This window comes from Lissotriton helveticus, chromosome 12, assembly GCF_964261635.1.
Source record: "Lissotriton helveticus chromosome 12, aLisHel1.1, whole genome shotgun sequence".
Lineage (NCBI taxonomy): Eukaryota > Metazoa > Chordata > Amphibia > Caudata > Salamandridae > Lissotriton > Lissotriton helveticus.
Window position 1 is genome coordinate 64,546,596 of NC_136073.1, and position 26,447 is coordinate 64,573,042.

Here is a 26,447-nt window from a genome sequence, read left to right on the forward strand (position 1 = left end):
TCGATGTTTGCGATGGTGGCTGAGATGCTTTCACCCGTTGGATCCTCAATTGTGTCCTCGCTGGATGAAGAGTCGCCGCCGATGTTGGCGGTAGTATTTTGGGGGCTTCCTCCCGTTGGTTCCTCAATTGTGTCCTCGCTGGTTGAGGTGTCCCCGCTGGTAGTGCATGACGGGGGGTTATGGGCATTACTTGCACCTGGATCTTCAGCGGTTGTGTGGAACTTGTTTGTGGTTTTTCTTACCTCTGACAAGATGTCTGTTAATATGTTTGGCAGTGCTGCTAGATGGGTCGTTGTATCAAGGTACTGGCATTCATGGAACTTTGTGTGCGGGTCTTTCTGCACCCGCTCGATGAGGTAGTTAAACTCTGTTATTTTTCTTTCTATTCCTACGACATGAGAAGCCAGGATTTGCAAAAGGTCTATCTGTAATTCTAGTTTTACTGAGTGTTGAAGTAGCGCTGTCGAGATAGTTTCCATGATGCCTATAAATGGAGTCCATAATGGAGCCTGTTCTGGTGGAAAGAGATCTGATTGATTACCACTGGTTTGAGGACTGTGCCAAGTTTTTTCCTCTGGTTTGTTCCGGCAGGAATCTTGTGAAGCACTTACCGGACCTGATCCCGGAGTTGGTGATTGATTGTACTCTGAATTCTGGGACTCTGGTACTTTTGATGAAATTACTATGTTTGGTGAAATGACAGAGAGATGGGGGTAAGCATCTCCTAATGAACTGTTTGATGGTTTTGCTGAGTCCTCACTGCTAATTATTAATCTGGTCTCGCTGGAGCAATCGGGTGTTAGTTGTAGTCCTAAACCTGCTGGACATTTTGATGTTTTATTATTCTTAGATAGCTCCTTGAAAATTGTTTGACTTTCCTGTGCCCTGAGGTTCCGAGATTCTGAACCCGTTCAATAAAGGTTGTCGTATCACGACAAATCTGGTGTCAGCAGACCGAAAATGGCGAGTATATTATGTACGAGTGTTTTCGCTATGTCCGAGTGATGGATTCATTATGAAATAAGGGATTCCGTTCTGAACCCTCGGGTTCCATTTTGTGTACAGCAGCCATTTTGTGGTTGCCCTCACATAGGCCGATGACTACGGCCGAACGAGTTCTTGAGACACGTACACCTTTAGCTGACTCTTGTATGACCTGGGCAAGCTGACTTCGTTGCCCGAGGCCAAACTTGTTAGGCCAGTTCTTTTCCCAGTAGCTGATCAAGATTAGCGATCAAAGCACAGGACATTGTTAACTTTTATTACACACAACTATGTCTTATCTTTCTTGCACCTATCTCTGCTCCTTTCTTTATGGCCTGTTTACGATGGGGAGGTGACCGATATTATGATGGGTTTCGATCGATTTGTCTGATGGAGAATGTTGGGTTCAACTAATAATTGATGGTGGGCTGGACAATGAAATGTGGGTTTGTCACGCAATGCTTTTGTCGTATACACATGGGATTGGTTGGTTGTAAATAAGGAATGTTTGCCTGAAGCACAATATTTTGTATAAAAAGGGTTGACTGGCTTTGTAAAGTTGAGCAGTCTCCTACGAATATACGTCATGGTACTTCGTGGTCTTCTGTTACTGGTTGCAGCCATTAAATTTGATCTTTTACGCCACCTAGAAGAGTCCCGTATCTCTCTATGCCGAGACAGGGGAATCCGAAGACTTCGGGCGTTATTCCTGGCGCCACTGGGTTCTAAAAACCCGGTTCTTCACTTGACGCCCAACGTGGGGCGACTTCAGCGGTACCGGTCCAAGCCTGAAGATCGTGAGGAGCTTCGTGTGAAAATTCTGGAGGAAGGCCAACCACTTCATCGGCCCCTGTATGTCGTCGTGGTCCGAAAGTCTTTGCTGCGAGGTTCCCCGCTTTCCGACGGCTACGAAGGACTGCTGCCCTGACTGTCGCCCTGTCTTGAGCCCTTAGACGATTTGTAGAGCGAGACGATAGACGGGTCTTCTGGTGACATCATCGATACCTCAGTTAAGTATGAGTGGAGCGTCTCCCAGTCCTTAGTTTTGGGTATCCTCTTGGGATCTTTGATTTGGAACTTGCAAGTACCAAAGCCGAGGGACTCGTGTATTCACGAGACTATCGTATTCGAAAATCCTTTGAAGTTTGAAGCTAGACTAGTGAGCGAAGATGCCTGGTCTTAGCAGACTTGGAAATTTGTTTTGTTGTGGTCGACATAGGGACTCCCGATTGGAAGATTCGTGTCCGGTTCTTCCAATTGGAACTCCAACATATGAGCTCTACGTAACACACGGCGTGGGTCCTATCACGTATAATGAGGTATGGATCCGCTACACTAGGAAGGACGGTGTTTTAAAGTGGCCCCAATATGGTAGCTACGACACCGAGATTTTAGATAATTTAGAAGTTAGACTCTTCAAGAAGAAAGCCTGGACGGCAATGTTTGACTCTTTCCGCCTATGGCGAAAGGAAGCCAAACAGAGAGAAATTAAATTAGCGAAGAAGAATAAAAGAGAAAAAGGTATTTCGGTAATGCAGGCTGCTATACAATTTAAAGATAACGAAGAGGAACAAGCGAGTGAGCAGTTGCACAGGTAACGTAAACTGGTGATTGATAAGTGTTATCCAGCTTTGCCGTTTCTTCAGCAAGATCCAGCGAAGGAACTTGAGAAAGATCCTTTGATGTCACAGTTGTTGAGTTCGCCACCCCCTTATATGCAGAGTGCTACAGCACCTCCGCAACATTTAGTTGCGCAACCTCCGGTTGTTTTGCCTCCTGTTATTCCACAGCCACCAGCTCCTCTTCAGTTGGCTCCTACTCCTCTGGTGCAGCCTCCTCAAGGCCTGCCACCGACTTTGATACCTGCTCCGCCTTTACTTCCTACGACTTTTTCGCCTGTTCTTGCTGCCTCTTCTGTTCCTGCTCCTACATTAACCTTTTCTCAGTCTGCTTTATCTCCTGCTCTGTGGACTTCTCCTTCTGTTCGACAGAGAATGACGGATACTGTTACCAGTCTTTTATCTCCTTTCTTTGGGTCATTAAGTATGACCTCTGTTTCAGAGCGTAAACAGTTGCGTAGTCAACTGCCTGATTCTAGAGAGCGGGAAGTATTGGGTCATATTGCGCATAAATGGGTTACTCGCCCTTTAAGATATGATTTAGATTCTGTTATGCATGTCTTCCGTCAATGGGAAGCACCGAAGCAGAGATATGTCTTCGATAAGATGTGTACTTTGCTTCGTGAGGAATGGGAAGATGGTGATTTGGGACAGACTCCGTCTGAGTTGTCCCGTGTACAGTCCGAGTTTGCGAAGGGAACTATAGTGGGTTCCGATGTTGAGAAAGCAGTTGCGACATTGTTGTCGTTTAGAAGTGAGGATCCTCCTCAGTCGTTGTTTGAGCCTGATCCTTCTGTTAGGAGAAAGGTGCGACAATATCCAATGAGAGAAGTTCCCCCAGTTTGGAAAGAAGGGGATCTAACAGCTAATCCACCTGTTCAGCCTCATTTTCAGCGTGTGTGGGTACATGTTCCATGGAAACGAGCTGAAGTTTTGGTTCTTAAGCAGACCTTACCTGACCCCCGAAAAAATCCTGCAGGGTACTATAAGGAATTATCGCAGACTGCAGACTCCTGTATTATGAATTTAGCTGATAAAGACATGTTGTTTGGGAATGTTGTACCACAGCCTTTATGGGGATTGATTAGTCATACGGATCATGCGCAAGAGCTAGGTGATACTTGGATTAATATTGCTGCTGCAGATGCGCTACAAGTTGGTGGTGCTAAACCTGAGCCTTTAGTAGCAGAACTCCCTGGTAAGATTGTTACTTATATGAAGACTTTAATGCCGGCTATGCGAGTAAACTGGGATAAATTGTCTGCGTGCAAACAGAAAAAGGACAAAAATGTGTCAGACTTCTTTACCAGGTTTGAAGAGACATTTATTGACCATAGTGGTCAAGATATTAGTACCGAAGGTGGCCAACGGTTGTTTGTTGATAAGTTTGTGCATAACTTGCTTCCCGAGTTGTGTAAGAAGTTAAAGGATTCAGAGAGTTCTTGGGCCGTTTCCTCATCAGCACAGATATTGGCTACTGCACAGTATTATGAAAATAGAGATAAGGATGAGAAGGAAAGAGCAGAGAAGAAGACTAAAGAGTTGAAGACGAAGGTGCTTTTACAGCAGGCGTATCCGCCTCGTAGTGGCCAGCGTGATTATCAGCCACCTCAGCAATTTCAGAAGAACTCGCAAAGGTTCGCGTCTCCTCAATCGCGTTTCCCTGTAGGCCCTAATCAGTGTGCATATTGTAAGGAAGAGGGTCATATTAAAAGTAGTTGCCCGGTTTTGTTACAGCGCGGGAATGGTGTTTTTTTTTTTTTTTTTTTTTTTTTTTTGTTTATTTAAAAAAAAAAATAAAAAAAAAAAATTACAAGGTCCACCACCTCCCTCCTCCCTGCCCTCTTAGCTTCAACAATCAAGGAAAGGGCCTGTCCACGAATCACAGTTTTAAAGGCTTCCCACAGGGACACAGCCGAAGAGACCGACCCCTCGTTTTCCAGGAAATATGCATCCATGGACTTGAGCAAGAGGGTACGAGTCTCAGGGGAGGAAAGATACCAAGGGTTAATGGGAGCCACTCGGCCCGCCGCCTCTACCCCAACCTCGAAACGAAGCCAGAGCGGCGAGTGATCAGAAATACCCCTCGGCAAATGTAAAATCTCACGAACCGCCGATGATTGGGCTGCGGGCATCAGGAAATAATCCAGCCGAGACAGACTGCCATGAGCCCCAGAATGGAAGGTGTATTGGAGCTGAGTAGGATGCAACAGTCGCCAGCAATCCACAAGGCCAAAGGTATCTAAAAACCCACCCAACCACTGCTGAGCCTGCGGGGTATCTCTAGGGGGATGGCGATCGTGAAGGCCGGAAAGCACCGAATTAAAATCACCGGCCAGAAAGAGAGTGCTATCAGGGAGATCTAACAAAACACGGCCCAAGTCAGTAAAAGTAGAGGCCTGCAAACCCGGGGGAACATAAACATTGAAGAGAGATAGGGTGCGGCCTTCATACCTACCCACCAGGACAGTATATCTCCCACGGTCATCATGAATCACCTCATCGATCGCCAGGGGGAGGGAGGTTCGAACAAGAATACCCACACCCCTAGATCCGGAGGTAAACCCCGAGTGCGCCACAAGGCGGTAGCCCCATCTATTCATTGCATAACAAACATTACCAATCAAATGGGTTTCTTGCATGAAAACAATGTCCGGTGACAAACGTCGTATACATTTTAAGACCACACTGCGCTTAATACGATCTCCCAGGCCATTAACGTTCCAGGAAAGAAATTTCAACCCTCTACCCCCCATCCCAGCCGCCCGAGCCAAGACCCCTCGTCCATGAGCTAGACATCAGAAACAGCAGCAAACACAGGAGCAACTCGCCTTGAAAACAACACACAGAAAAGAAAAAACTTCCCAACCCCCCTCCCCCAAACTGAAGAGAAACACCCCCCACCCTGCACCCCTGCAAAAAGCTAAAGAGCCACCCCAACCTGCAGTGTGCCTGTCGCCCAAGAACCCCTATTCTACACAAAGACCCCGGAGGAGGAAAGGTCTCCGTTCCACCCTCCCCCCGACCTCAGCAAGAACAAAAATAACAAACGAAAGACAGAATGATCACAATGTAGAGGGACGCCGGCCAACACTCCTGAGAATGTATTCAAAATAAGACATAAGAGCCGAACAGTTAGATCTCCACACCACCTTCGGCACCACCAGGGTGAGCGGCGGAGTCCGTCTCAGGAGGACGGTCAGGCAATGAGTCCAGCCAGTCATTAACAGCATCTGGCCGATCAAAGAAAAGGGTACGCTCATTGTATTCGACCCGGAGTCTGGTGGGAAAGAGCATGGCGTAACGTAGGCCCCGATCCCGGAGACGTTTCTTGGCACCACGAAACTCCATACGTTGTCTCTGAACCTGTTGGGAAAAGTCCGGGTAAAAGTTCACCGTAGCATTCTCAAAGGCCACCGGGCCCTTCACCCGCGAGGCCTGCAGGATAGCGTCCCGGTCTCTATAATGAAAAAGCTTCGCTACAATGGGTCTCGGCGGGGCTCCCGGCTTGACTTTGCCCCCTGGAACACGATGTGCGCGTTCCACCGTGAAAAATTTCGTGAGACCAGAAGGGGCCAGATGGTTCAAGACCAGATCCTCAACCAGGAGATCCACCGAGTGGGGTTCTGGGTTTTCCGGTACACCAACCAGGCGAACATTGCAGCGACGCGCCCTATTTTCAAAGTCCTCCAGGCGACGGGTCATGAAGTCGTTCCCCCGACGGAGATTTCCAATCTCTGTTTGGAGCTCCGAGACGTCATTCGTAAGGCTAGAGGATTTAATATCCAGTGATTGTACCCTCTCATTCGTCTTGCCGAGATCAGCACGAATCAGATTCACCTCAATAGCCACGGTGTCAAGTTTGTGGGCCAAGGCCTCGTACTGTAGGCCGATGGATTCCCTCACACCCGAGATGGCGCCCATGATATCCTGTAGGGAGGGCTCCGCCGACTCTTCCAAAACTCGTTCGGACGCTATACTAGAACCAGGCAGGGCAGCTCCGGGGGACCCCTTAGAATGGGTATAACGGTCCATGACATTTGATTGAACTGGAGCTCCGCGCAGAGGTGTTTTCGTCTTGCGCGTCTCTCTGTCCCCTCTGCCCGCCATTTTGAAGATGCGTCACAGGACAAGCCACCAGGTTCGACGGGCCCGACACCCAAAGTACAGGATCAAAAGTACATAAAAAAGGGGGCACAACTCGGGTAGAGGTCGCCAAGCCAGCAAATAGGTCACATGAAAGCCCAACAGCCGATCTGCCTCCAAGTCTCAGTCGCAACACGACATCCACATCCGTGGCCCAAGTCGGAACGGAATCGAAACCGAAACTTAGGAAGGGGGGACCCACAAGGCCAGATCTCCTGCCGTTGTTGTTCAATTGCAGGACGGCTACAGAACCGCACCCCGTCCCGGGCGCACCTCAAGGGCGGAGCCCAAAAGTTCAGAGCACCATATCTCAGGAATACGAGATCCAAATCGATTTCTGAAAAGTGCCAGGGTAATCAGCCAAACGTCCCCTACACGAATTCTTGCAAGAAATCAGGATTCAGCCAGGATAAAATGCCGGGAGCGGCGAGGGTCCGGAGAGCGCTGTGCTCAAGCAGCCATCTCGGATGCCCGCCAAGCTCCTCCCCCCGGGAATGGTGTTTTTGGTGTGAGAGGTCGAGGTGCTCAGCAAGCTCCTAGAGGTAGGGGACGTGGCAGTTTCCCCCAGAATGCGCGTTCCTTTCCTCAACAGAATACGATGAATTGCTTTGATCAGCAGAATGGTGCGGCTGGTAGGACGACTCAATACTATGCTGGCGACTATTACGTCGAAGGTGAGAATGTGGACGACAATGGTTGCTAGGACAGTCATAGACAAAGAGAGGGAGTTGTTTCAGTTCCAGTAGATCAGAGTGGACCTTATGTTGAGGTGATTACATCAGGTGTGTCAGAGCCTTTTCTGTTGGATACTGGTGCTACGAAGAGTTCTATTATGCACTCTAAACTCCCTGGCGCACCTTTGTCTGGCAAAATGAATGTTTCAGTAGGTTTTTCTGGCGCCCCGGTAAGGAATCCGATTTCTAGTCCTTTGTCTCTTTCTGTTGGACCTTGTGAATTGGAAGCACCCCTCATTTTGACGACAGGTTGTGGTGAGAATTTGTTGGGATTAGATCTGTTAAAGAGATTGTATGCAACGCTACAGTGTTCTCCTTCGGGAGTACAACTTACATTAGGTAAGAGAGTGATCTCTCCGATGTATTTGTCGAGAGACCGACTCCCAGTTGAATTGTCCTCCCTGCCTGATACTCTTTGGGCTACTGGTCCTAATGATGTGGGTCTCCTAGAGATTCCGCCATATGTTGTGACGCTGAAAGCGAATGTTAGACTGCCACGTATTCCACAGTACAGGATTTCCAGTGATGGTGAAAGAGCGTTGCTAGCGATCATTTATGATCTGATTGAGAAAGATGTGATTGAGGAAACGAGAGGTAATGTGTGCAATAGTCCGGTTTTGCCTGTCTTGAAACACACTGACTGTTCTCAGCCACCTGTATATAGGTTTGTGATTGATCTTCGAGAGGTGAACAAGATTGTAGTGCCACAATTTCCTGTTGTTCTGGATATTACTACTTTATTGACAATGATTTCAGCTTCGGCTGCCTGGTTTTCGGTGATTGATTTGAAGAATGCTTTCTTCAGCATCCCGATTGCCGAGGAGAGTAGGGATATTTTCGGCTTCTCTTTAGGAGGTCGAAGCTTTCGGTTTAAGAGAGCTCCTCAAGGCTATTGTGAGAGTCCATCGATCTATAGTCAGGCTTTGAAAACACAACTTGATACGATTGTCTTACCCGCTGGTGCTGCTCTTGTTCAGTACGTCGATGATTTGCTAGTGGCTACGGATACTGAGGAGATTTGTAAAGAAGCTACTTTGTCGTTGTTGCGTCATTTGTCTGACTTCCATCATAAAGTGTCCCTTTCGAAGTTGCAATATTGTCGACAAGAAGTGACCTACTAAGGTCATCTCTTATCGAAGGAGGTAAGAAGATTGACCCCAGAGCGAATCCAAGCGATTGCGAGAATGAGTGTGCCAACTACACAGAGAGAAGTGCGTGCTTTCTTGGGTATTACGTCATACTGTAGACAGTGGATCCCGAATTTTTCGCTTCTTGCGAAACCTTTGATAGCCCTTACTGTTAAGGATAGCCCGAATCCTATTCCTTGGACTGATGAATGCCAAAAGAGCTTTTCTGAATTGCGTGATGCATTGTGTTCGGCTCCTGTGTTGGGTACCCCCGACTACAGTAAGCCTTTTACACTTTATGTCCACGAGAGAGAGGGATGTGCGTTGTCAGTGTTGACACAGACTTTTGGGGACAAGCAGCGTCCATGTGCGTATTTTTCGTCGACTTTGGATCCGGTAGCTAGAGCGTTGCCGAGTTGTTTGAGAGCAACAGTGGCAGCGGCTGTTTCCATTCGACAGTCTGCTGGTTTGGTGATGGATAATACATTGATTGTGATGGTTCCACATGCAGTGGACACGTTGTTAAACAGAACCAAGACACAGCATTTAACTAGTGCTCGATTGTCAGGTTATGAGTTGACACTCTTAGCGAGTCATGTGCATATAAAAAGATGCAACACGTTGAATCCAGCTACGTTGTTGCCGACTTCAGTGGAGACAGACGTTTCTGAGCAGCATGATTGCTTTCTGAGGACAGAAGAAGAAACGAAAGGGAGAATAGACCTTAGGGATACTCCTCTTGCGGAATGTGATGGTACCTTATGGGTGGATGGTTCGTGTTTCTAGCTTCCGAATGGTGATACGACTGCGGCATATGCTGTTACGACTTTACATACGGTTGTTGAAGCTGCACGTATCCCACATAATTCAGCCCAAGCAGCGGAGTTGATTGCTTTAACGAGAGGGTGTGTGTTGTCAAAAGGGAAGCGAGTGACTGTATATACTGACAGCCAGTATGCATTTGGTGTGGCTCACAGTTTTGGACGATTGTGAAAGGAACGTGGGTTCCTCACGTCTCATGGAACTAAGATACAGCATGGTCAGTTGGTGAATGAGCTTCTTGAGTCACTGACCCTGCCGTTGCAAGTTGCGATTGTGAAGTGCAGTGCACATAAGAAGGTTACTGATGATGTTGGTCGTGGTAATGCGTTTGCGGATGAAGTTGCGAAAGAAACGGCGAGAGAAGTGATGGGTCGAATGTATGCGATGGGTCCGGCGAGATGGGTTCCGGATAGAGGAATGTTTGAAGACACGGTAGAGAGTGTGAAGTCAATTCAAGCTGAAGCTACAGAGAAAGAGTTGAGCATATGGAGAGAGAGTACGGGTAGATTGGATTTGAATGGTTGTTGGGTTGAGTTGTCAGAGCATCAGCGATGGTTGTTACCCGATGCGTACGTGCTTGCAGTGGTTACGATGGCGCATGGGATGGCTCATATCAGTGTGAAAGGGATTTGTAAGTTCTTGGCTCCAGTATGGCAAAATGCTGGAATTCCTAAGTGTGCAGAGAATGTGGTCAAGAATTGTATGGTTTGTTTGAGATACAATCCTGGTAAGGGAACTCCAACTCCAGCTGGTCATTTTGCTCCTCCGACGTATCCGTTTGAGGTTTTGCAGCTGGATTTCATCCACATGGAGAGATGCAACAACCTGAAATATGTGCTCGTGGTTGTTTGTGCCTTTTCGAGATGGGTTGAAGCATATCCCCTGAAAGATAATACTGCCTTGTCCACAGCTAAAACACTATTCAAAGAGTTCTTTCCTAGGTTCGGCTTGCCGAGAATGGTCTGGAGTGATAATGGGAGTGAATTCGTGGGTCAAGTGATGAAGAGAGTGTGTGTAGGGTAAGGGATCCGCCAGAAATGCCATGCTGCAAATCATCCCCAATCAGCTGGTCTAGTGGAGTGCTATAATGGCACTCTCAAACTGAAACTTGCCAAGATACAGGCGAGCTCTGGTCTTAAATGGCCTGATGCTTTGCCATTAGCACTTTTGTCGACAAGGATGACTGTGCATTCACAAGTGGGACTTAGTCCCTATGAAGTTGTTTTCGGTCGCCCGGCAAACATATGGGGAGTGCCGAGGCCGACAAAATTTAGTGAGATTGAACATCCTATACTGCTTGACTATCTGTATGATTTGACTGCTAAATTGCGTGTCTTACACCGACAGGTTCACGATACACTGCCTCAGGCTTCTGAAGATCCAGGACATGTCATCGATCCTGGTTCATGGGTATTAGTTAAGAATTTCCAGCGAACAAAGAACGACCAGCCCGGTTGGAGTGGCCCCTACTTGGTCCTGTTATCGTCACGATCTGCAGTACGAGTGCAAGGAAGGAAGCACTGGATCCACGGTGTACATTGTAAGAGGGTGCCTTTGCCTCTGCCGTACGACCGGTAGGTCGAGGAGGGTATTCCTGATTCTGAAACTGAGACTGTGCTTCGTTTTCTGCCTTTTAGCGATGCACCTTTGAATGGGGACAAGTTCTGAGCGTGAAAGCGACGATCTTCTGCAAGCAGCTGTGCCATCGTCGGTTCGATTGGACACTACTGAGCCTGACCTTTTGTTTCGTGATGAGACATTGCCTGGGAAGAGTCGTTATAATTTGAGATCGAGAACTATGGACAAATAAAAACAAAAGTTTTTTTCTTTGATATATTTTTGAAAGTTCAGCTCTCCCATCTGAGAAACTGTTGTGACCGATTTTTGCTTTTTGAGCCGCCATCTGGGTTCAGCTGTAGGGTCGCGTTGTCAAGTCTTTGGAGTGCAAGCCGAAGACACAAGGTGACGGTTCTGGTTGGTCCTTGGGCGTTTCCCTGGACTGACAGGCGCATTCCTTAGCACGGAACACCCTACCTCCGCGAGCAGCAAGGTTAGAGGATGGAGTTTTTCGAGATGGAGAGACCTGTTGAAGAAGAAAGTTTCAAAAGCAGAATATGTAAAATAATGAGCAGAAAATGTTTTTTAATATTGTGTCTTTTCATGATGCTTAGCCTAATGATGTTTTTAATGGGATATGTTATATTCTCTTTTCAAGTGACGTTTGCACCCACTACACAACCCATGCCTCCTTCTACTGTTTCTTCGTATTCTTTTCACCCTCTGCCTGAACATGAGTCCATTAGGAGACTAGAGTTCGTTAATAACTCTTTTGTACAGCTTTTGCACCAGCACCAATTAGTAGTGAACACGACTAACTGTTGGGTATGTGGTCTTATGCCCCATACTGCTGATAAAGGTATTCCTTACCTGGTCTTGCAGTTTAGCTATAATGGTTCTGTGTGGACATACAGAACGATGTTCATTTACGCCCGTGAAGCCTACCCCCTACGTTCAGTGAAGGACAATCCGAAGAATAGTGCTCTAGTTAAGGGAATAGTGGATATGATTAGAGAAATAGATTCCTATGAGACTATCCCGAAAGATGAGACACTAGCGTACATTGGATGGAACATGACTGGATATAGAGCGAGTCTGAGTGAGAAACAGCAAGCTAAAAGATCTTCTCCGATTTGGATTGTACACCATCAGGGTCGTCTATGTCTGCAAGGTCATGGCAAGAATCCGAGAGCTCAATTAGGGAAGAGTATCTGCACTGAGACGTATGTCTTTGCGACCCAGACTTCCCCATTGTTCCTAGCAGCTAAGGGTACCTACTTCGTCTGTCATGATAGAGCGTACACATGGTTGCCCCCTGATTTCTCGGGCACATGTTTTGTCTCGTTCCTGTTGCCTCCTACCTATACAGCTGCGGCAGATTACCATAAGATGAGAGTTTCTAGAGGTGTCTTCAGTGAGGAAGATACTGCAAGACAAGAATTAGGTGAATTTATGAAGGGTTTTCTGCCGTTTTGGGGACCGATGGTTAACAGCAGGAACATACGGAAATTGACGAGGGTGGTTGAGTCCACCATAGTTGAAACTGCCGGTGCCCTTAGTAACTTGACTGCTGAGCTCCAGTCGGATCGCCTTATGACTCTGCAGAACAGAGTTGCGTTAGATGTCATACTCGCAGATAGAGGAGGGGTATGTAAATTGATCCAATCGAGTTGCTGTGTTTTCATTCCAGACAATGCTCCGACAGTGTACCAAGCCATTTTCAAGTTACATAAGATCTCTGAGTCTATACATGTGGGCGAAGGAGATTGGTCGTTAATGGGATGGTTTTGGGGATTGTTATCCAGATGGGGATGGAAGATTCTGATGGTCATTGGGATGATCTTAGCCATCCTTTTCCTGTTCTGTCTGAGTGTACAGTGTGCTCCTGCTATATGTGGCCTCTGTGCTACTTCGTGTGCAAGGAGACCTGTATCAAAAGACGTGCTAAGTAATCGGATGATGCTACAGCAACATCTTGATGATCTGATGAGTATAGACCTGGATTCAGATTAGCGTGAGTTTGGGTGATTGCCTATGTAAGGGCAAAAGGAGTGCTGAGGTTCCGAGATTCTGAACCCGTTCAATAAACGTTGTCGTATCACGACGAATCTGGTGTCAGCAGACCAAAAATGGCGAGTATATTATGTACGAGTGTTTTCGCTATGTTCGAGTGATGGATTCATTATGAAATAAGGGATTCCGTTCTGAACCCTCGGGTTCCATTTTGTGTACGGCAGCCATTTTGTGGTTGCCCTCACATAGGCCGATGACTACGGCCGAACGAGTTCTTGAGACACGTACACCTTTAGCTGACTCTTGTATGACCTGGGCAAGCTGACTTCGTTGCCCGAGGCCAAACTTGTTAGGCCAGTTCTTTTCCCAGTAGCTGATCAAGATTAGCGATCAAAGCACAGGACATTGTTAACTTTTATTACACACAACTATGTCTTATCTTTCTTGCACCTATCTCTGCTCCTTTCTTTATGGCCTGTTTACAATGGGGAGGTGACCGATTTTATGATGGGTTTCGATCGACTTGTCTGATGGAGAATGTTGGGTTCAACTAATAATTGATGGTGGGCTGGACAATGAAATGTGGGTTTGCCACGCAATGCTTTTGTCGTATACACATGGGATTGGTTGGTTGTAAATAAGGAATGTTTGCCTGAAGCACAATATTTTGTATAAAAAGGGTTGACTGGCTTTGTAAAGTTGAGCAGTCTCCTACGAATATACGTCATTGTACTTCGTGGACTTCTGTTACTGGTTGCAGCCAATAAATTTGATCTTTGACGCCACCTAGAAGAGTACCGTATATCTGTATGCCGAGACAGGGGAATCCGAAGACTTCGGGCGTTATCCCTGGCGCCGCTGGGTTCTAAAAACCCGGTTCTTCAGCCCAACGACTTTCCGAGTTTGTATGTGCATTGCCAGTCATCCGTTCTCCCTGTGACCTTTCTATGAGTTCTGTGACTATGATGCTCCTGTCCCACATATCACTGATGGCAGTTCCTGTGGATATTGAGTGGGCGGCCCCTAGATCGAGCCCCGCGGTACAACAGAGGGAATCCTGATTTGTTATGCCAGGCTTTGCTGACAGGTTTAGAGTTATTTCCTCTGGTGGGAGCGATGTTTCTATGTACGTTTCCTTTTGGGCATTAGGATTGTATAGTGCTTCTCTTGAGTTTATATGCGCTTTGAATGTTACTATGTCAGCCGTTATTTTAGGGATTAGCCATGAACTTTGGTTGATGTCTTTTGTAGCTTTGCTTTGAGGCTGCGGGGCTATCGTTGTCGGGCCAACTGACTGGGACTTTCTTTTGTTACTAGTGATAGACTTGAGTGTCTGTGCTTGCGGCAACGAAGGAGTCATGGACATCGAAGATAAAGTAGATAAAGACGGTGAAGAGGGTGTAGAAGGGATTAAGAAGTCTGTAATCTTGACGTTTTTGAGGCCTGGGATTGTCTTTTGAGTCTTATTGGGGGGGAACTGACACTCGTGTTCAGCCCGTCTGTTAGTTCTTCGTCGAATGGATCGCTTGATCCTTCACTCATATTTCTGCGTTGCTGTTGGCATCTTTTGTGTTTAATTGGCTCTGTTCTGACTCTGCCCAATCTCATGATGTGGAGTTAATGCAAACTAATGCAAGATTGGTGGGAGTGCGGGGAATCGGAGGATTAGAGTGCTTTGACTAAGACTTAGCATGTTCTTTTCAGTATTACAATGGTAGGCAAGGCGGTGGCGGCTGTGATAGCGATAGTGGCGTGGAGTAATTGAAGTGGGAGAAAGGAACGGGCGGGGCACTCTGAGATGACGCAAACTGCACCCAGCCTAGTTGGGCCACCTCCGCGTGTGCGCCTGGGCACTACACTCTACGGCTGCCGCTCTTGCGCTCAGGGTGCTCCCTCTCTCCGCCTTTTGCCCCCAAAGCACCTTGCCACTTGCCTGTTGCCTTGCGCTGCTCCGATCCTCTCTTTCCTGGGGGTCTCTGAGGCTCTCATTCACATCTCGTGCCAAGAAATTCGTGCCTGGAAGTACAAGTCTCTGGTGCTGACATGAGAGGTAAATTGGATTGAGCAGATCTGAGGGTGATTGCACCTGTCCGAATCCGGACCCAATTCCGGTCCTGGCTGAGGGGTTTTAAGGCCTTAGAGCCTGGGCTTGGAAGCTGTCCTGGCCCCGTCGAGTCCCTGCAGGCTCTCAACTGCTCTCCTCAGCTTCCTTGCCTCCTGCCTTTCCTCCCAAGCACCTTGTCCACTGGGGGCACAAACTCTGCAAGGGCACCGTAAGGCAGATTCTCCAGATCTTGGAGGGCGATGCACGGTGGATGGACGGGCTGTGTCTGGCTCGCCCCGGCCTGTCTCAGCTCGGCTCCACCCCGCAGAACGTCCTCCGCAGGAGATACAGGGAACTCGGACATGCAAGAGCCGCGGGACTCAACGGGCCGTGATGAGAGACTGAAAACTAAAGCCGGCCCAGGCAATCTATGCAATAGGCGCTAGCTAGCTGGCTAGAGCGCCTGGGACGAATGGGGGCGAAAACCAGCGACGTGCTGCAACAATGGCGGTAGCAGTAGCGGGCAGCAGCGAAGATCAAAGCGGGATCAAAGCGGCCCTCTCTGCTTCACTCCGCTTCGCTCAGCATTCACCTGCTTCCTCCGCCTGCTCCACCTCTGCTCTCTGCCCCGGCGTCGGAGAAAGGCAGGCTGTGGACCGGGCTTTGGACCAGCCCTGCACCCGCCCCGACACCCGAGTGCTCCTGGCTGCAGTCAGACTTTTATGCTCGTCTTCCAGGGAGAGCAGACCGGGGACGGGCTGGAGCGGCAAGATCGACTAGATCGGCCCAGACCTCGACCGCTACTCCCTGACAGCCCCCCGACAGCATTTTATATGCATTTTTCCTCTTTTCCCCATTGATTCCTATGATGCAAAATTGCACACAAAAGTGATATTTTTGTAACTTTGAAAGATAGAAACTTCAAAAGTACTTACTGTAGAATTGTGTTCTTGAAAAATACATAATCTACTTTATTTTTATAAATTGGTTCCGGATTTATTCTTGAGTGTTTATCTCATTTATTGCATCTGTGAGTACAACAAATGCTGAGCACTACCCTCTGATAAGCCTAACTGCTCACCCACACTACCACATTAACGCCTTAACAGCGGCTGCGATTTTGCGGAAGTGCGGCACTTCCGCAAAACGGGCGGGGCAGCGTCGGCTATTGGCCGACGGCAACACTGGGGAGGTAGTGCTGCCGTCGGCCAATGGCCGTCGGCAGCAGGGAAGGGGTTAAGAGCATTAGAATTATCTGCTTTTACGTCTGAGTACCATTTGGTAATTCTCTGTACTCTTTGCACAGTGTCATTCTTTTTTAGTACACTATATGGAGAGCCAGCTTCTTACACACATTCAATAGTTTTAAGTAAGCAGGCTTTAGCTTGGGATTTTCGAATACAATTTTGGGGATAGATTTTTGCCTGAGTGATTCCTTTAGGTACCAGTTTCAGTGGCGTCTTTAGCTATAGCCATCTGACTGCCCATTGCAGTGGACAGGACAGGTAATTAGATTCCAGATCAGGTACCTCTGGCCCTCCTTCAGTAATCTGGAATTGTAATTTATAAATGAGACTCCAATCAGCTGTTACCCCATATCATCTATATCATCATGGAGCTAAGTAACCCAAAAATATTATGGAGTATAATGATGTATACAGCCCTGAAACAATACAATAGCCGGGTAATGCTAAGATGTTTGTTATGGCTACTCTGCCCAGCAATGAGAGCGGTAATCATTTAATAGATAAAATGGAGGTCCGCAGTCCATTTAAAGCCTATCCTACATTGCCCTCTTTTATGGCTTTTTACAGGTGGTAGAGCTGCACTCTTTGGTGCAGCTTTACCATATCAGGGGCACACTGTATATCTTTAGGTATTTCAAACATTCCGCTGTGTGAAAAGGATAGATTATTGATTTGTTGACATTAGCCATTGGTCCTGGGATGTAAGCTAACATCAGTTAAACACAGCAGTATGTTATCGGCAAATAGAGAGTTCATGTGAGATTTACTATTCAGTTTCAGGCAATTTGCTAGCGGGCTCAATGGCCAGTACAAATAAGAAACTGCCTGGAGAGCTCCTCTAATACTTGCCCCTCTTTACTGTATTTACTCTAGCCACAAGATCAATGCAAGTATTCTTCACTGAAACCCATGTGATGCAATATACAATAAGGTTGATCAATGCCAAAAAAGAGTCTACTTTATTAGTAATCTACAAATAATGGGAGAAGTTCTTCTGCCAAACACACAACAATCTGGTCTTTGTAACCAAGGGTCGGTGGGCCCTTTATTTATTAACCTTCATTAATCTTGTGGCCATTATTTTACCAATTTTTTTATTTTCCAAAGTAAGTATGAATAACAGTTGATACAACCTGATGCCCGTTAAGTCACAACAAGGTTTGGTCATACTGTTATGTTGGCATCACTTGTGAACTGTGGCAGCGTGCCCTAGGCTTTAGCTGTCATATATGAGTCATGAATCATTTGGTAGCATTTCCACGAGTAAAACAGTACCCAGCTTCCCCCTGTCCATGTGACGGCCACACTAAACAAAGCACTTTGCACTTTCTCCTTATATGCGATATGAACATGAATTTTCGTATTGCTTTTTTAAAACCATTGTTTTTAAAATATTGTACTTTCACTACGGAAGCTGCTATGAGGTTGATTTTTACAATGCAGGAACCTGATATATGTTTTTTTACTGCAACTTTTATCCTTAAATATTTCCATGCAAGGAAAAGTATGTTGTTTTAAATGTCTTGATATCTGACTGGATCTTAACCATTCTTTGCACAGTAATGTTCTCCTTTGCAATCAAATGTATGCTGATGCATTTTTCTATGTGCTTTTATGGTTGTTTTTTTTCTGAACCGAATAAAGCTTATAGAAATTAAATGAAAAATGAGTCATGTAGTTTCGGGGCTAATATATGCACATATGTAATATCAAATTCAATGGGGAAACAATCACTGCCCAGTGTCTTGCCTAGTTCTAATTGCTTGATGACACCTTTTATCTCTTGTTTAGTCTCAGGACCATCAAGCAATTCTCTCATGTTTAGTGGCAATGTGTTGAGCTCAGCTTTCCTAATGATTGCACTTAACTCTTCATGAGCCAGTATGTGTGACTGGGTTTATTTCAAAAACAACAGAAGAGTGAAATTATCAAAGCACCACTACAAAAGAATAAGTATTACTTTTGATGTGGTTAGGAACAGGTGAAGAACGAAAACAAAAAAACTGGTTAGAAAAGAACCCTCACTCACCAACCTAGTGGTGACATGCTTCATCACTGGGTTCCCACTGGAAAGACCTAGCGTCTTTCCAGTGTGCTCCAACGCCTGTTTACAGCGGAGCTGGTTCTTGTGGGTGTTGAGGGTGCAAACAGAAAAGCCAAATTGTGCTAAATGGGTGCAAAAAAGAGATTAAAAAGTGCGTAGTTGTGACTGTAAACTATTTTATTCAAAGTCCAACCTGCACTGGTTAAAAACAATTTAGAGTGGGAACATAGGGAGGTCTCAATGATTAGAGACACCTAGTCCACAATGTGAAAGATTAGGTCGACATGTTTCTGCTTTATATGAGCCCGAGTCGCTCAGCTTTCGTCAGGACCAAATTATGTGATCCTCCGGTGGTATACACGCACTAAGGTGCACCCTGCCGTGAGGAATTATATGTGAAAAAGTAAAAAGGATAAGTTGATCCAAAATACTTACGGCTTAGAGCCGATTGGGACCCTTACAGCAAATTGCTGGGGTCAGTACCTGCAAAGAGTAAATGTTTTTAGTTAAAAACAAATATTTATTTACAGCGTATTACCAGTACTTTGCAAACGAGGAACCTTCACCACAGATTACCACCCGAATAGTGAAAAATTCGACAGGTGGTGTTTAGTTTGTAAGCAGCAAGAAGTCCTTACAGCCTGTATTAGGACAGCAGAATAAAATAATATAATTACTTGTGCTGTTATCCTTCAACCTGAGGGTATATTTTGATACTGGCTATTAACCAAAGGTGCTCTTAATGGAAAAAAGAAGAATAAAGTCCAACTACGCTCCAACTGGTGGGGGGAACATTTTTTAAGTAAGGGGTTCGAGTGATGACATAACCCCTGAAAGATTCAGGATCTCACCTGAACTCACATTCAGAGGACGTTTTTCACTCTGCATAGGCAAACGCGGCGGAGGGTGAACTTCACGTCGCATCTCTGCTGAGTAAAAAGCCAAATCAAATTAAAATTAAGAAGGAGCACCTTTGGTTAATAGCCAGTATCAAAATATATCCTCAGTATTTTACTAATTAATATATGAAATCTTGGGGATGCCATTTGAAGGATAACAGCACAAGTAATTATATTATTTTATTCTGCTGTCCTAATACAGGCTGTAAGGACTTCTTGCTGCTTACAAACTAAACACCACCTGTCGAATTTTTCACTATTCGGGTGGTAATCTGTGGTGAAGGTTCCTCGTTTGCAAAGTACTGTTAATACGCTGTAAATAAATATTTGTTTTTAACTAAAAACATTTACTCTTTGCAGGTACTGACCCCAGCAATTTGCTGTAAGGGTCCCAATCGGCTCTAAGCCGTAAGTATTTTGGATCAACTTATCCTTTTTACTTTTTCACATATAATTCCTCACGGCAGGGTGCACCTTAGTGCGTGTATACCACCGATAGATCACAGAATTTGGTCCTGACGAAAGCTGAGCGACTCGGGCTCATATAAAGCAGAAACATGTCGACCTAATCTTTCACATTGTGGACTAGGTGTCTCTAATCATTGAGACCTCCCTATGTTCCCACTCTAAATTGTTTTTAACCAGTGCAGGTTGGACTTTGAATAAAATAGTTTACAGTCACAACTACGCACTTTTTAATCTCTTTTTTGCACCCATTTAGCACAATTTGGCTTTTCTGTTTGCACCCTCAACACCCACAAGAACCAGCTCCGCTGTAAACAGGCGTTGGAGCACACTGGAAAGACGCTAGGTCTTTCCAGTGGGAACCCAGTGATGAAGCATGTCACCACTAGGTTGGTGAGTGAGGGTTCTTTTCTAACCAGTTTTTTTGTTTTCGTTCTTCACCTGTTCCTAACCACATCAAAAGTAATATTTATTCTTTTGTAGTGGTGCTTTGATAATTTCACTCTTCTGTTGTTTATGAAATATTTATTAGGGGTAAGAGAGTGAATCAATACACCCTTACTCTCTCTTTGTTAAATTGGGTTTATTTCAAGACTTAGTAGATAGCAAAGACTGCATTGATTTCTGTTTGGGGGCTTACTTACGTTCCTTTTGTAAGCCTTAACATAGGAACTGGGGATGATATATCAAATCTCACCAATCATGCCAATAGACTACCTCTTTTCTCATTTTTGTAATGCTCTTTTCTGTAATGAAATATCTTAAAGCTATCCAGTACTTCTCTTATGTTTGTTCCTTTTCTAGTTAAGGCAACACCCATCTTTAAGTCATTAACCCCTTCAGCCTCCAATCGATGCAGTTCATCTTCTAATGTACCCAAACCCAAATTCTCTATGGAAAACCTTACAAACTCCATACATGGTTTTATGCAAACCCCTCTCATCACTACTTTAAATGCTTCCCCTTCCACCTGTGAGTCACCTGCCTGCCATGAGTTATCCTGAAAGTAAGCTCTAATGGATTTACTTAGCATCCCTCTGAATGCAGCATCATGTAATGCTGCTGCCTTTATGTATTCTTTCTGTTTTCTAACCCTCTACTGCTTGGGCCCTTCACAAGGCCCGTCTCGAGCCCGCGGTGACATAGACTACCGCTGGCGTGAGCTGAAGCTAGCGGCTGCATTCCTGATGTGAAAGCAGCTGCTGGCACACCAGCGTTGCGTCTATTGTGCCAAGTCGCAAGACGCTCACAGTGTTCCCCCTTCGTTTAAGAGGTAAATTTTTCCTTTAGCACAGTGTGTCAGCAGCACACTTACTGAACTCTGTTTCCTGGGTAAATTAGCCGTTATTTTTGTTTTGGCCCTACTTTTCAGAAATGTACAGATGTATTCTGTCCTTGGTGAGTAATGTCACCCTGTTTACAACGTCTTCTGAGTATTGAGAATTATGGCTATATTTCCACGAAGTCCTCATTTCATGAATATTAGCTTTGACCAGTTGGTTATCATTTTAAGTTGGCCAATGTATTTAGCACTAATGTGCCACAATTAATTAACTTTTTAGCACAGCAACTAAAAGTCTGATACTGGACTTCTGTGTTTATGTACTGTGTGTGCCCTTTTCTGGATTAGGAGCTTCACAGCCCATTCCCCAAAGTGTCTTACTGCCTACGTGGCAGTCCTATACTGAGGTGAGCTAAGGAGCCACTTATTCTAATTTATACATCTACCTTTCAATGTGATTTTGTGTAATTTTTGATGATACCTTTACCGACCTTTTAGGTTGCTCCTTTTCATTGTCCTGAGGAAGACCCCGTTTTAAGGAACCATTGACCTTCCGTCATTCTCTGGGGTCGAAACGTTGACTTTTTCTGTACTTTGACCTGTACTTGTTATTTATGCACAGATGTGGAGGATGTAATACGTACTTACAAAATCTCGCCACTTGGAATTTGTTTAGTTAGTCCTTTAAACATTGTTAGACAGGTCTATCTCATCATTGTAAATATTGTAATTAACACCGCTTCTAACTTCACATTCCCATCACGAGCACTATTTCACTTTATATTCTGGAGAAACTAATGATACTGAAAATCATGGATAAATCCCTATTATAAAATCCATTAAAACTAATTAACATTTTGCGATTGTTCAAATTGGATGTATGTGGGTGCCATACTAAGGCTTTTTATAAAGATTGGTCGGTTGGACCATCTGTTGTTCATACCATTACTGGCCCGAATCCAGATGATTACAGGTTTTCCCTATTGTTTTGTAACAAAGCCTTTGTATATTCAGCATTGAATACACATCCCAGGTTCGCCCCTGCTCACCATCATCAGCAATTGGTTGTGATGTGATACTGCTTTGCAAAGATACCCTATGCATGGGACATCATCGGGTATCTGAAGCGTGCATTACTACATATCTAATCTGGTGTGTGGGCCGTAGGTCTATGTACAGTAGAAATAATTCTTATTGCAGGATGAATCCCTCCTCATGCCAGTAAGATTGCTGCCTTCTAGACAGTTACAAAGTTTGGCTGCTGTTCTGGTAACAGCTGAGTCAGGCATTGGTAGTCTAGGTCTAGGCATCCATTCATTATACAATTAAAGTTACCTACTATTGTCATGAATGGTGTCCTACCAGTGCCATGTTGATATTCTATCAAGAAGCTGAACCTGTTCTGCATTGGGGGCATAAACACAGAGGAACAATTTGCCATCTATTGACCCTTTAGTCACCACAACTCTACCTTCTTTTTCTCCTTTTTTTCAAGCACACAAGGCACTCCATGTTTAATCCAAATCATTATTTAATTGGAAGATGCGAAGAATATCATAAAGCAACATAGACCAGTAGGGAAGTAGAAAATTATGTGGTATGTCTGGGTAGACCTACCATGTATTATTATCACAATACCCCAGAGATGGTCCTTGGATTTACTTAAATAAATCCTTAGCTTAGTCCTGGCAGAGTGGCAAAGAGCAGTCAGTCAGAGGACGTGTTAAGCATTTCAGAGTACCAACATGGACGATAAGTATTTGACACGAGCTGCAGAAATCAACACCAACTTATAAAAATAACATGTATTTTTATCCTAATTTAGGCAGCAAAATAAACGGAATAGCATGCATATGATCGGAATTATAGATTTCGAAGCAATAATAAAATAAGTTCAGAAAAATACATTAAAAGATAACGTTGCTGTCAATGGCAAAAACCACTAGTGTTAATCATTCACTTGCAGTTTGAGTTACGTGGAACCCTTACAGGGTTTTTTTTGTTTTTTTAAAAATCTTTTTTATTTAACAAGCTCATCATATAGTCCAGAATTTGACAGTACAAAGCAGGTACACGATTGTGAAATGATGTGACTCATACATCTTGAGTTTGTCATGCCTCGCGGTACAGTAAATCAATACAAAACAGTAGAATTGAACATATCAGCACGTAAAGGTCTCACATTTCTGATTCGGGGGGAGAGCCCGACTGGTTTTTTTAAGCTCATTACTATATTTCCGCCATGGACCCCACTTCCTCTCCCACTTCTTAGGGCAACCTCTGCTGCGGTAGTTAACCTCCTCCGCCCTCTGATATCAATCTAAGTCCATCTGCCATTCTGCAACTGACAGCGGGAGCAGACCCCCCACCACCTCGCGATGTTGAGCTTAGTTACCCCCCGCTGCCAGCACAAACCACAACTTGCTATGTCTGGGCCAGGCCTCCTCCACCTGGATCAGCAGGAGCAGCCACCTAGCATCCATCAGCCCTCCGACTGAGAGGGCTTCTGAATGCAGAGCAGTCACTCCCTGCCAAAACTCCTGGATAATCAGGCATTCCCATGGAATATAATAGACGGAGCCTATCTGCCCACATCCTCTGGCTCACTGTGGCGTGTCTATTGCCCCAATTGTATACAGCCGGGTGTGCAGATAGTACGCCCAATGTAAGACCTTAAGCTCTATCAGTTGAAATCAAGCTCAGGTGGCTATGTCTCGATGGCCCTGAAGTGCCTTCATCACATCCTTATCTTTCAAACCACCAAGATCATTGTTCCAGGCCCTCCAGACCCAGGGAGTTGTACAGCAGCTTTTGGTAAATCACGGACACTCCCTTATGAGGGATGGGGTCAGCAACCAAACGATCCTCCAAGGGCGAGGAATCTGGTAGCGTCGTCCCTTCCTGAATATGCACTTGGAGACATTCCCAAGTTGGCAGTATTGAAGTGTTTAGATGATTGCTAGATTGTATTCTCGTCCCAATGTGTCAGGGCTAATAATAGCCCCATCCATCCACACATCTCCCAGATGCTCAATTCCTATACCCAGCATGAGAACCCCTGCAGGTTGGAAACCTTTTCCAAGTGATCACTATGCCAGAGGGGGGTCATGGCCGTCAGTCTTTTCGCCATCCCAGATAGGTCTTGGCACTGGACCAGCACGCAACAACAGTGATCGTGTGTATAGGAAGGCCTTTTCTCTTCCGATGGGTATAGAGGATTGAATCATTATCACTTGACTGCATCACTTCTCTGTCAATCCTGTAGGTCGGTTCCTCCCACTTTAAGTAGACCCAGTCATTGATCACTACCAATTGTGAAGCCTAATAATATTTTTTAACGCCTGGGATCACCAAGACCCCATCATATACTCCCCTCTGTAGTTTGTGCATCACAATTTGCAGCACACCACCCTGCCACAGTAACATTCGGAGCTCCTGTTTAATTTGCTTAAAGAAACCTGGTGGAATGGAGTAGGGCGTATTCTGTAGGACATATAAAAAGCGTGGCCAGGACATCATTTTATACAGGGCCACCCCACCTATCCGGGATAACAGGAGTGTGCCACGTCAGTCCAGAGCGGGTCCAATTGCGGGATAAGATTACGTCTCAGGAAGAGCTGCTGGTCCCTGGTCACATAGATCCCAAGATATTTAAAGCCCATTGTTTCAATCGGGGCCTCACAACTCAGGAGGACCCAACAGTAAACACTTTCTACTTAGCCCAATTGATCCTGTAACCGGAATAGCTGCAGAAGAGTTAAAAATATGAAGAATTCTAGCTATGGAAGTATACAGTCTAGATACGTATAACACTATAAACACTATATAATCGGTGTAGAGGGAGATTCGTTCCTCCCAGCTACTCGACGATGGGATCCCCCACATTAGTGAGTCCACCCGGATCCAGGACACCAATGGTTCTAGCACCAGGGCAAATATCAAGGGTAACAGTGGGCATCCTTGCCGGGTGCTGTTTCCCAATGGGAAAGACCCCTCCGTTCACTTTCACCCTGGCCATAGGGGCCCGGTAGAGCAACTCGATCCACTTGCAAAACTTTGGGCAGAATCCCCGCCAGTACAAGGTAGCAAACAGATATGGCCATTCTATACTGTTAAATGTCATTGCAGCATCCTTGGCCATTAATGCTGACTTGGCTGACTAAGGTACACCCATCAGGTGTAGGACGCCATATAATCTGCGCAAGTTGAGTCTAGTACTTCTGTGTGGCATAAAGCTAGATTGGTCTACGTGAATGATCGATGATAGGACGGAGGTGAGTCTATGTGCCAAGACCTTGGCCAGGACCTTTGCCTCGACATTCAGGAGGGATATTGGCCTATAGGAGCTACATTCTTCAGGGGACTTGCCCGTTTTATGGATCACTACAATTGTAGCGGTGCATTGATCTTCGGGCAGACAACCATACTCTCTAGCAGCCGGAAACATATCCAGCATTGTGGGGCTACTTTGCTGGATATACTTTTAAATAGTAGCTACACTGACAGTCAATTAGGCTCCACTACTTTCCCGGATTGCAGGACTCTAATAGTCGTTCCTATTTCCTCTACTGTAGGATCTACCTTCAAGGCCCCAGCCACATCCTCAGGAAGGGTCTGTAGCGGAAAGTCCTACAGGAACTCCTCTCAATCAGCCCTTGTTCTAGTACTAAGAGGAGTGTATGACTCAGCATATTTGGAGGTGATGTGTTTGCTATGTCTGAGCACTCTGTTTTAAGGACACCCTCCTTATCTCTAACCCCCTCACCCGCCCACTATCGGTCTCTCCTCTCGAGCCAGGGCAATAATGTGGATGCCTTGTCCCCAATGTCATAGTCAGCATTGTGTGGCCAGAGCATGAGGCCTAACTGCATTCCCTGCTAGGGCTAGTAAGTCATGTTGGAGTAATAACAGCCTATGCCTCGTATCTGTCTCCGCTCCCCCTATCACCTCTGTCTCTGAATATCCTGCTTAATGTTCTTGCCTTCTATCACAGCATTCCTCCTTCCCCCCCAGATCAGAGCTTGGGCCTGGCCACGGATCACTGCCTTGAAAGCTTCCCAGAAGGTACAGGCGGAGGCAACCGTGCCCTGATGTTCCTGAAACTAAAAGTCGGACCCTGCGTGCGGGTGGGTGTTTTATCTCGTCCTCCCGCAAGTGCAAAGGGTCAAGCCTGAGGAAAGAGGCATAATCAACAGCCGGGTCCCTAACCGTGACTCCCACGGGGGAATGGACCGAGATACCTTGTGCATAATATCTGGCACCCTCAAAGTTCCCCAATCGAGTGGAGGTAATCTAGGCCAGAGAAGGAGCCATGGGGGGCAGAGTAAGATATGTGATGCTTCTGGTATGGCTTGTGCGCCCTCCATAGGTCCACTACCCCCATTGCTGACACAAAGGTCCAAGCTCTGATCTGGGGGGGAAGGAGGAATGCTGTGATAGAAGGCATCCCTGCATCCCTGCTTCC

The 26,447-nt window shown here is 45.8% G+C and overlaps 1 long non-coding RNA gene across 2 annotated transcripts in view; it reads left to right on the forward strand.

Annotated features, from left to right (window-relative positions):
- Positions 1–26,447, forward strand: part of LOC144799025 (uncharacterized) — a 708,806-nt gene that overhangs the window by 121,018 nt on the left and 561,341 nt on the right. The window lies entirely within an intron of this gene.